Source organism: Triticum urartu, chromosome 4 (genome assembly GCF_003073215.2).
Source record: "Triticum urartu cultivar G1812 chromosome 4, Tu2.1, whole genome shotgun sequence".
Classification (NCBI taxonomy): Eukaryota; Viridiplantae; Streptophyta; class Magnoliopsida; order Poales; family Poaceae; genus Triticum; species Triticum urartu.
Window position 1 is genome coordinate 15,282,533 of NC_053025.1, and position 11,233 is coordinate 15,293,765.

The following is an 11,233-nucleotide window of genomic DNA, read 5'->3' on the forward strand; positions in this document are numbered from 1 at the left end:
ATCCCTTGCACTACAAGTTGTAATATGAACCACCTCATGTGCGCGATCAGGGAGTCGCGACCCTGCTATATAACACGAAGCCGTTGCCCAGAACAGGGTACGACGTTCCAACCATTGGTTTTCACAAATAGATCCCTGAGATTGACACCATTAAAGTATTATAGTAGGGATATTTTAGATTGTCAGGGCCCTTCCTTAGCCCATACGTGTATGTGGGCTTGCCTCTGGACATCACTTGGGCCTGGCCCGGCTGGGAATCCTCAAGCGCTGCAGCTACTTATACCTAGGAGGAAGCAACGAGCAGACCATCCGCGTAGGATCAGGCTTGGCGGCGGCTTCTGGCTCTCTTCTACCTCTGGCTCCTCTCAATCCTCTCTCGGTGTACATCAAAACCACCACAAACCTGTACTGCCTAAGTGATTGAGTGTATATGAGTAGTGGGTTGCTAACATAGATAGTGTAGATATAGTGGGTACATCAGTGAAACATGAAGCTTTGCATCATTGCATATTAAGCTAGAAATTAAAGAAAAGAGTGATGAGCAGAGAAGCTAGATGGAGGATGTGTGATAACTGATAACTGAAAACTAGATTTGTGAGAAGGTCAGCAAAAAGTTTGATAAAATTATTGGGAGATCCTTAGTGGCCAAGGAAGATAGAAACGATGAGTCTTTATCATTGCATGAGAGCAGAACATGCCACCACATGCATTTGAGTGCATTGACTGCATCTCGTTCCTCCCTCCATGATCATCACTGCTACACAGGGTCGGGCCCATAGTGGTGCCAAATGTGTGGCCCGCTATAATATGTATATAGGCCTAGCAGTATTTCTGAGAAAAATCCTAGGCGCTGGAGCTGGGCCTCGAGGCCATAGAGCGCAGGAGCGCTAGTGGAAACGCTACCGTCAGTAAAAAAAAAAGGATCGCTATAGAAGTCCATCGGGATCATTGCGTCTCCCGATCCGGAGACTGGTCGCGCCGGCTTCGCTACAGGAAACATGATCGTCTCGCCGCATTCGCCTCATCAGATCAATCGGATTCAGGCCGCTGCCGTTGTTGCCTTCCTAGCTTCCTCTTAAAAATTTAAGACTCGTCGCCCCGTCGGATTGCTCCGTGACCAAATCCGACCTCCAGGTGCTTATCGAGTTCTTCTTTCCTAGTTTCCTAATTAACTTTTGGCAGGGATCGTTACTTAGTTAGAGATCGGTTCTTACCTCCTCGGTTAAAGATCACAGTGTCGCAGTTCAACCGGATAGGACCCAAAACTAGGTGACTTAGATAGTTCGTCTAATTGCCAAACATTGACGCATGATCTTCAATTGATATATGCTATTGTATAACTTCAATTTTATTTTATTCTTTTCTTATCTTGTGTTTCAATAATACATATTTGAGTCATCATGGGGAAACATCAGTTTGGTTCCTATAAGTGCAGGAGAAAAGAAAGAGAACATAATTTAATCAATAAATCTTATAAAGGTGGTATGGACAAATTTATTAGAAAAAAAGCACCGCAAGTGTTATCTGGTAATCAGTCTGTTGATCCTTCTACCCTTTTTTAGTGAGATAGGGCCTCATATTTTTAGTTTCGCACAGGGCCCCAGATTTTGCCAGCCCGACCTTGCTGCTAGACCACTCCACATGAGATCAACCGAGATGAATTTTTGTCTCTCTGTATCCGTGTGGCACTCTCACTATGAAGAATATCGAACATCTAAGTTTTTGGAAGACAAGGGGAATATGGATGATTGCTACAAGTCGTCATCAGTGCACTGCATTGCTTTCTCCTGATGACTCCCATACTCATGAATAATGAAATGGAGAATGTGAAAATGTAAAGAAACAATGGAACTTCAATGCTAGTAGTCTGATTCACTTATCCTTGCCTTTTGTACCCACTTTCTTTTGTTTCGCAGAAAATATGGCTCTCATCAATTTTTTTTGTCAAAGCAGGGTGAAGTAGTTGATTTATGACTGATCTTATCTACTATAGGAAGTTAGGAACAAACTATTGCTCTGGAATGCAGAACATATAACATAATAGGGCGTATGCAATTGCAACCAGATATGTCAACATATCTTTTTAGCATTCATTATCAATTTATCACGCTTGCACCATTTGTATGGAACCTACCTACATTGTACACAACATTTTGTGGATTTTGACGATGATACTGTTCTTTAAAACAAAATATGGTTGCTTTGAGCCTTGGTTGTAACTTGTATTCCGAGCCATAGTTCATTGAGATTTTTTTCTTCCTTCAGAATATAGTGGGGGAGGAGAAGTAGCTGGCGACTCAGCAGCAGATAGTGCTTGATGCCAACTACTACAAGTACGACATGCTTGAGAGAATCGTGCAAAACGGGACCATCAAGAACCTTGCTGGCCATTATAGGGTCAACTTGTTCGATGGCTTATCATTTTTTACAGTCTATGAAATGGCTTCAGAGATTGCCGTCCCACGTGCAAGCTAGTTCCATTCGACTCGTAAAAATGTGTGATAGTGACAACCCATCGGCTACTGTGACCAACCACGTCTTCTTCTGGGTGAAACTGGTTCCTTATATAGTGTGACAGCTTAGATTATGACGTAATCTTTGTATCATGTCAGTTTAACATCGTATTAAGATATTGCAATGATGTCTGATATTGTGTCATGTATTAGGTCTATTGTCCTTGGAAGTAGAAACCTTCCATCCCCCATTTGCCAAAATCTGGTCACCATAAATATTTTTATGATCGAATCCAAGTTATTGCAAGTACAACGGTACTTTATTGATTCAGTGAACCCAGAGGACATTTTCCAACAAGGAACCGGAGGAATACTGCTCTATACAACAAGTACAGTAACACTGTTATGTTGATTCAGTGAACCGACATGACATTTTGCAGTATATGTACCAAATTGTAATAAGCAAAATGAAAAAAATAAGTATATTTAGGGTGAACTTTGTAAGGACAGAAATTTCTTCGACTAATTTGTAGCACATTAGTTCCCAATATTCAAAGATGAAGCACACCTTCATAATTTATCCTTGAGATTGACACCAATTGAACTATTATTGTATGGGTGTTTTAGGTAGTGTAGATAACTAGATAGTGGGTACATCATTGAAACACGAAGCTTTGATATTAAGGAGGAAATTAAATAAAAATAGTGCGGAGCTGAGAAGCTAGAACGATGATGAGTGATGACCGACTGCTAGATTTGTGAGAGGGTCAGCAATTTTTTTGATGAAGTCAGTGGGAGATCCCAAAGGAAATGAACGCCTGAAGAACTCAACAACTTGACCAGTACAAGAGTCTAACAGTAGGAAGTCCATAGGCTATCTTTGTACCGCTGTCCTACTACTTTGTAACTCTGTGTAGTTTGCTGCATCAGCCTAAGCAAAACCTGTGCCACCTGGTAACTGCGAGGATCTATATCAAATTTAGAGCACAACAGGAGTGGCTTGAGCAGCTACAGACCCATAGCTTCTCACAAAGGAGGGATGGCCTCATATCAAGAGGAATTGTACCGGATGTTAAGTTTGTGTTGGGCAGGTTTGGTTCGGTTGTTTCTCATATGGGTGATTGACTGTCTAACATCCCTGAAAGAAGCAAGCGCGCAGGAGTAAGTTAAGGAGCCTCATATATATAAAGTGGCGTCGAATGCTGAATTGGTCGTATAGTCCTAAGTCTTTCTGGCATTTTTTTCTCTTTGCCCTAGAGTATGCAACATACTAAGTTTCTGGAAGAAAGGATAACATGGATGGTTGCTTACGTTTTCTAGAGGTTGTCTTGCATTCCTTTATCCTTATGCCTCCCATGCTCATGGACATAGAAACCGGGAAAGGGAAAATGCAAAGAAACAATGGACACTCCGGTTCTACTAGTCTCTTTCACTTACCCTTGCCTCTTTCTTTCACGCTTTCAAGTTTATATAATGGGGATCAGAGAGGGGGGGAGGTAGGTCATCGACTAGAGTAGGTGGTGCATTGTTGCGCATTGATCAGAGTTGCTGGAAATGTCATGATTCAGGAAGGACAGAAAACAAGCAAAAAAAATTAATGTATAAAGAGTGTCGGCCTCCTCACAATGAGTCTTACTTATGGTCCGCTCACCAACTGCAATTGCAGACTCCCAAAAGATCTCCTAAAACGGACAACATATTGAGCTTTACAGAGAAGATGATAGATTGTAGCATGAGCTCCAGAACACCAATAGAAAAAAACACCTCATTAAACTAGACACCCAAAGATCGAAAGTGTTCTTCTAATCCCCAGCTCAAATGTTCCGTCTATGAACAGTAAAATCCAAAAAATAGATAATACTTTTGAATTTTTTTGACAAAAAACATTCCTTAGTTTTCTTCATGCGTTCAAATTTTCCTAATGAAATCACATTTGCGGAAGTCTGAAAGAAGAAATAACAAAATCAGCACTCAAAAATAGTCTTTTTGGAGCATCAAATTTGATGTTCCTCGTCCAGAGCATTTTGAATATTTTTTCTTCACAAAAATTTGCACGTATGTAGAAAATTCAATAATGTTTGTTACCAAAAAGAAAAAACAGTTTTTTTGATCTTTTTTACTAGTTTTTCGATTTTTACTATTCATGAGGGTGCATTTGAGCTCGACTGTACAAACTCCATGTCCCTCAAAGATGCTATTCCTTGGCGTTGGGCATATCAGGGGCGTTGGTGCCATGGTGTAGCTTGAGATATTTGTTGGTCCTGAAGATGTGTAGTCGATTCAAGCAGGAGCAAGTCTTGTGATCCCAGGAATGGACTTGTTGTCATGGTGGTTTTTATGGAAGAGCGGCAACATAGCATTACAAGTGCCATGCTTGCAAATCTTGGAACAGAGGACAAGGAAGGAGAGCCAGGCTTACTGATTGGAGAATTGACGAAGAAATGGTAGGAAGAAGCAAACAAAGAAGGAAGCCATAGAAAGCAAGTTCCATGCACATTGCTTCAACTTCTCATTGTTGCTGCACTGGTTCTGGCTCTGTCTCTCGTTTGCTTCTTCTCAGGTACTCTCCACCTCTGCCCAGTCACCTGACTGCACCGTCACTTTCTGCTCCAACAGGTACTGATAAAAAAAACTGATCAATTCCTCTCACCAGTCTCCAACTAATTTTTTTTTTGAAAACGAGGATGACCCCCGGCCTCTGCATCTGGGAGATGCATGCGGCCATTTTATTGATTATTCTCGAGGACCTTACAAAGTAGAATAACAATATGTTTGAATCCACCATCTTGGCAACATCCGTTGCTACTCCTATCCAAATGATGAAGGAGTGCAAACTGAGCGACATACCCAGACCTCTCACCTAAGCCTAATATCTAAAGCCGGAGACCCCGACCGAGCCATCTTTCGGGTCCGGGGCTCAGACCGGTCCGACGAACTCACATGTGTTCGTTGCCGCCATCTTTCACTGGTCCATCTTCAGAGCAGATTGAGGTGAGAACCTTGGCAGGTCCTCCGCCATCGATGCCACCACGACGACCTCCACCTACGTGAGCCTTGGCAGGTTCTCCGCCATTGACGCCACCACGACGCCAGCCGACGACCTCCACCTACACGAGTCCATCTCCAAGCAACGGACGTAAATCCATGCTAGGATAGGGCCGCACCACCGCAGTCGCCCACCACCCACAATCGCCACCCAACCCCAAGGTTCCCAAAGCGGTTCCTTCAAGAAGGGAACGGCGCCGTGAGCGCCGTCGCGGCCCAACAAAGTTAGGGCTTTCGCCCGGGAGATCTAGGGGAAGGTGAAGTGAGGAGATCAGTCCATACGGACGCCTCCAAGGAGGGGAACAGCGCCCTCAGGCATCGCCGTCGGCGCGGCCGGTCATGGCCAGCCAGGGATTTTGCCCGAACTAGATCCCCGCCACCAGCAGCGCCTCCTGTACAGAACTGGCGACCAAGAGGAAGCGCGGACCGACCAGGCTGACCCGCACGCCGAATAGGGGAGGAGGGGAGGCGCTAGATCGCGCGCACCTACCGTTGCAGAAAGCCACCGTCGGCCGCCAACGACCACCGGATACCGCCGCCCGCGCGGCCGGGACACCAGATCCATCGCCCGCACGGCTGCTAGCCGGCCGTGCCTTGCCAATGAAGCCGCCGCTCCAGATCCGGGGTTTCCCACGCAGAAGCAGGGCAACCTAGGCCCCGCCGCCACTATCCTTGGCGCCCCGGGCTTGCCCCATGGCTGCCTCAGGCGGCGGCGAGGAAGGGAAGGGTGGGGGGGGGGGGGGGGGGGGGGGGGGGGGGGGGGGGGGGGGGGGTGGCTAGGGTTGGGAGGAGGGGCGGCTCGGCAAGCCTTCTCCAACTAATTTGAATGACAACACAAAACAAAACTGCAGCAATTAATGCTAGCAATTCTCTTCCATACACGTGTTGTACACATGTTCAGATACTAGCAATTCTCTCACGTTACACTATCATGTTGATTTCACATAGGCTCAGTTTACATGGCATTTTCTCTGAATGCCACTTCAATCTATTACTACCACACCATACATGTATTATTCAGCATGCGATGAACTTGAATCTTCAGGAGTTCGGGGAGAGAACTTCTACTGAAACTTATGCATGACATCGTCCATCAAACCGCACATTTTTGACTTGATCCATATATAGCAAATTGTCAACTCAATTGTCCGATCAATTGAACAATATATATCTGTATCTGAATCTGAATCGGAGTACATGACATCAATTTTTTTAATGATGTATGACTCTCACGTATACTTTACTAGACCAACTATATGGTGATAGAATGGGATATCCAGATTTGTAGAACAATGACTGGCAAATTCCTGTCCAGGCCTGAAACACTGATTTTGGGCCTAAAATGCGTTTGCACGGACATGAAACAGACGCGTTTTGAATTTAGGTCGGTCCGTTGGGCCGGCGTTTTTGTTCGCGGCGACCCAAACGGATATGGACGGTCGAAATGGGTCGCCTTGTTGGAGTGGTTCTTAGTATTTTATAGGGGTTGGGAAATAGTTAATTACTCCCTCAGTCTCATAATATAAAAGTGTTTTTGACACTACACTAATATAAAAAGCGCTCTTGTATTATGGGATAGAAGGAATAGTTTTTTACGGAACGGGAAATAATTAAAGAAATGAGGGTATGGAAATAGTTAATTAGTTGGCCTTTGTAGCCCTGTGATGCATTATGTTTTTTTAAGAAACTTTGATGCATAAGATGAACGGCTGGGCTGTTAAGATAGATTTTCTGCCAGGAGTGAGGCCCATATCAATGCACACACGCTGGGTGTATAAGAGCATCTCCAGCCGTTCGGTCCCTCAGGGCGCTAAAAAAGAGCGGTCTGGGGGCGAACCAGCGCTAGTTCGGCCCCTAGGGGCGACCTAACTCCCAGTCACGCCCCCAGGACGCGGAAAATTCGAACTTGGTCGTTCCCGCTCACGAAAGACGCCACAAGTCCGGCGATCACAAGTCACAGTTCGACGTACAAAAAATAGAGCGGCAGAAGTTCGCGTGCGCAACGCATCACTCGGCGGGATCAGCCCCAGGCGTCGGCGGAGTTGGCGTGCGCGGGCTTGGCAGTGTCGGAGCTGCTTCTGCGCTGGGTGGTGTCGGCGCGGCTTCGGTGGTGCTGGGCGTCGTGGAGGCGTCATCACGCAGGCTTGGCGGCGGCGGCGACGTGGGCGTCGGCGGCGGCGGCGCTGTCGAGGGAAGCTGGTTTAGGATGAGGCCGCGCTCCGCCAAGTACCACGCCTTGACCGCCTCGTCGGTGCTCTGGGGAGGAAGCGTAGGCGGGCGGCGAGCAGTTGTATGGAGGGTACTGCACGCCGGCGAAGGCGGGAGAGGGCGTGCACTGGGCCGGGTATCCAGAGGGGAAGGTGACGTTTGGGTTGAACCCACTGTGCGCGTCCCCGTCGACGTAGCCCGGCGAGGGCGATCCCATGGCTGCGGAGAGCCGACGCCTTGCTGTCCCCAAGGCGCGTACTGGGCGTGGCTTCCGGGTGGATTCATCATCCCCGCGCGAGTCGCCTCGGCCTCGGCTTGGTCTGCCGATGAGGCAGCCGCAGCCGCGCGCGCCGCGTCGTCGCGGGCCTTCTTGGCGATGGCCATGTTCCGCCAGTCGACAGTGACAGCCTCCCGTCGCTGAACTTCTGCCCTCCACTCGGCGTTTGACATGCCCGGTGGCTTGGTCGGCGGCGCCCTCGGCTTCCTCTGCTTTGGCTAGGCGACGGAGGCGGTCGCGGTTGCCACCGCGCGAGGGGCGACGTACTTCTTCGGTGGCATGGTGGCCGACTGGGAGGCGAGCGGGAGGGAGATTGGCGGGAGGAAGGAAGAGTATGGGAGGGAAGTGGGGGAAAAGCGGAAAGAAACGGCGGGAAGAGGCGCTCGACTCGCCGACAGGGCGGACCCACGCATCCTTTTCGCTTGTGCCGACGCCCCAGGCGCCCTCAGGGCGCCAGGTTCGGCCTGGGTCCGCCGGCACCAGTTTCGGCCCGAGCCGGTGAAAAACGGGCTTCTGGGGCGCGACTGGGCCGTTTTTTTGGCGCCGGCGCGGCAAAAACGCCTAAGGAGGGCCTGTTAGAGCATCTCCAATAGGCGCCCAAAAATAGCTCCGCGCACTAAAAGTTTATTTTTTTTTGGGCGCCGGGCAGCTCCAACAGAAGCTGTAGCGCTAAAAGTTTTTGGGCGCGCGTTGAAAAACGCTATCGCGCGCAGCATATTTTGGGCACCGAATTGCGCGCGCTTCACAATTTGCACTGTCTGTTTTTTGGACGCGTGTTTTTGGGCGTCTGCCAAAGCAGAATTGGTACCGGCGCATTAAAAGTGCTACAGTGACGCGCTATAACGTTTATTGGGCGTGGAATTTTTGTGCGGCCGTTGAAGATGCTCTTAAGGACACGACTGGAGATGCTCTGATGCTCTGTCGTGCCCAACGGCACGGTAGACGAGCCGGTTCCATCGTCTCTCCCCCTTATCTCTTCTCGCAGCTTTTCCCCACCTCGATCTCCTGTAGTATGGAACGCGGAGGGCCAGCTCCAGCTCGGGCGAGCTCACGCGGGGTCGACGGTGCAAAGCAGGGCCACCAGCCGCAGGAGCTTGGTGAGCGCGCGGAGCTCGTCATGGAGCCGTCGACGAGGCTGGGCGAGTTTCTTGGATGGGAGAGTGCGACTCCGCGTCCACGGCCGGTGTCTCCGCATCCGCCATAGCCGATGTCTTCACACGTACAAGAACGGCGTCTCCGTGTCCAGCGCATACATGGCCGGCGGCGATGCCGCTGCTCGAGGATGGGAGTGCGCCTCGGCGCCCACAGACGTGTTGGGGAACGTAGTAATTTCAAAAAATTTCCTACGCACACGCAAGATCATGGTGATGCATAGCAACGAGGGGAGAGTATGATCTACGTACCCTTGTAGATTGCAACGGAAGCGTTGACACAACGTAGAGAAAGTAGTCGTACGTCTTCTTCCCGATCCGACCGATCCAAGCACCGTTACTCCGGCACCTCCGAGTTCTTAGCACACGTACAGCTCGATGACGATCCCCAGGCTCCGATCCAGCAAAGCGTCGGGGAAGAGTTTCGTCAGCACGACGGCGTGGTGACGATCTTGATGTTCTACCGACGCAGGGCTTCGCCTAAGCACTACAACGATATGATCGAGGTGGAATATGGTGGCAGGGGGCACCGCACACGGCTAAGGAACGATCTTAATGATCAACTTGTGTGTCTAGAGGTGCCCCCTGCCTCCGTATATAAAGGAGCCAAGGGGGAGGGGTGCGGCCAGCCCTATGGAGGCGCAGGAGGAGTCCTACTCCTACCGGGAGTAGGACTCCCCCCCCCCCAATCCTATTCCAAATAGGACTCCCAAGGGGGAAAGAGGGAGAGGGGTGGCCGGCCACCTCTCCTAGTCCTAATAGGACTAGGGGAGGGGGGGAGGCGCGCAACCCACCATGGCAGCCCCTTTCACCTTTCCACTAAAGCCCAATAAGGCCCATATGGCTCCCGGGGGTTTCCGGTAACCTCCCGGTAATCCGGTAAAATCCCGATTTCACCCGGAACACTTCCGATATCCAAACATAGGCTGTCAATATATCAATTTTTATGTCTCGATCATTTCGAGACTCCTCGTCATGTCCGTGATCACATCCGGGACTCCAAACAACCTTCGGTACATCAAAATGCATAAACTCATAATAAATGTCATCGTAACGTTAAGCGTGCGGACCCTACGGTTCGAGAACAATGTAGACATGACCGAGACACGTCTCCGGTCAATAACCAATAGCGGGACCTGGATGCCCATATTGGCTCCTACATATTCTACGAAGATCTTTATCGGTCAGACCGCATAACAACATACGTTGTTCCCTTTGTCATCAGTATGTTACTTGCCCGAGATTCGATCGTCGGTATCCAATACCTAGTTCAATCTCGTTACCGGCAAGTCTCTTTACTCGTTCTGTAATACATCATATCACAACTAACATATTAGTTGAAGTGCTTGCAAGGCTTACGTGATGTGCATTACCGAGAGGGCCCAGAGATACCTCTCCGACAATTGGAGTGACAAATCCTAATCTCGAAATACGCCAACCCAACATCTACCTTTGGAGACACCTGTAGTACTCCTTTATAATCACCCAGTTACGTTGTGACGTTTGGTAGCATCCAAAGTGTTCCTCCGGCAAACGGGAGTTGCATAATCTCATAGTCATAGGAACATGTATAAGTCATGAAGAAAGCAATAGCAACATACTAAACGATCGGGTGCTAAGCTAATGGAATGGGTCATGTCAATCAGATCATTCAACTAATGATGTGATCCCGTTAATCAAACAACAACTCTTTGTCCATGGTTAGGAAACATAACCATCTTTGATTAACGAGCTAGTCAAGTAGAGGCATACTAGTGACACTCTGTTTGTCTATGTATTCACCATGTATTATGTTTCCGGTTAATACAATTCTAGCATGAATTATAAACATTTATCATGATATAAGGAAATAAATAATAACTTTATTATTGCCTCTAGGGCATATTTCCTTCAGTCTCCCACTTGCACTAGAGTCAATAATCTAGTTCACATCGCCATGTGATTTAGCAGCAATAGTTCACATCACCATGTGATTAACACCCATAGTTCACATCGTCATGTGACCAACACTCAAAGGGTTTACTAGAGTCAGTAATCTAGTTCACATATCTATGTGATTAACACCCAAAGAGTACTAAGGTGTGATCATGTTTTGCTTG

At 48.3% G+C, this 11,233-nt stretch overlaps 1 long non-coding RNA gene across 1 annotated transcript; it reads right to left on the bottom strand.

Moving 5' to 3' along the window:
• Positions 1–2,950: 2,950 nt before the first annotated feature.
• Positions 2,951–5,077, bottom strand: LOC125553421. Its single transcript, XR_007304052.1, has 2 exons — positions 3,765–5,077; positions 2,951–3,591 (listed from the first exon to the last, which is right to left on the bottom strand). It is a non-coding gene; the product is annotated as an uncharacterized LOC125553421 (long non-coding RNA).
• Between the last annotated feature and the right edge of the window lie 6,156 nt (positions 5,078–11,233).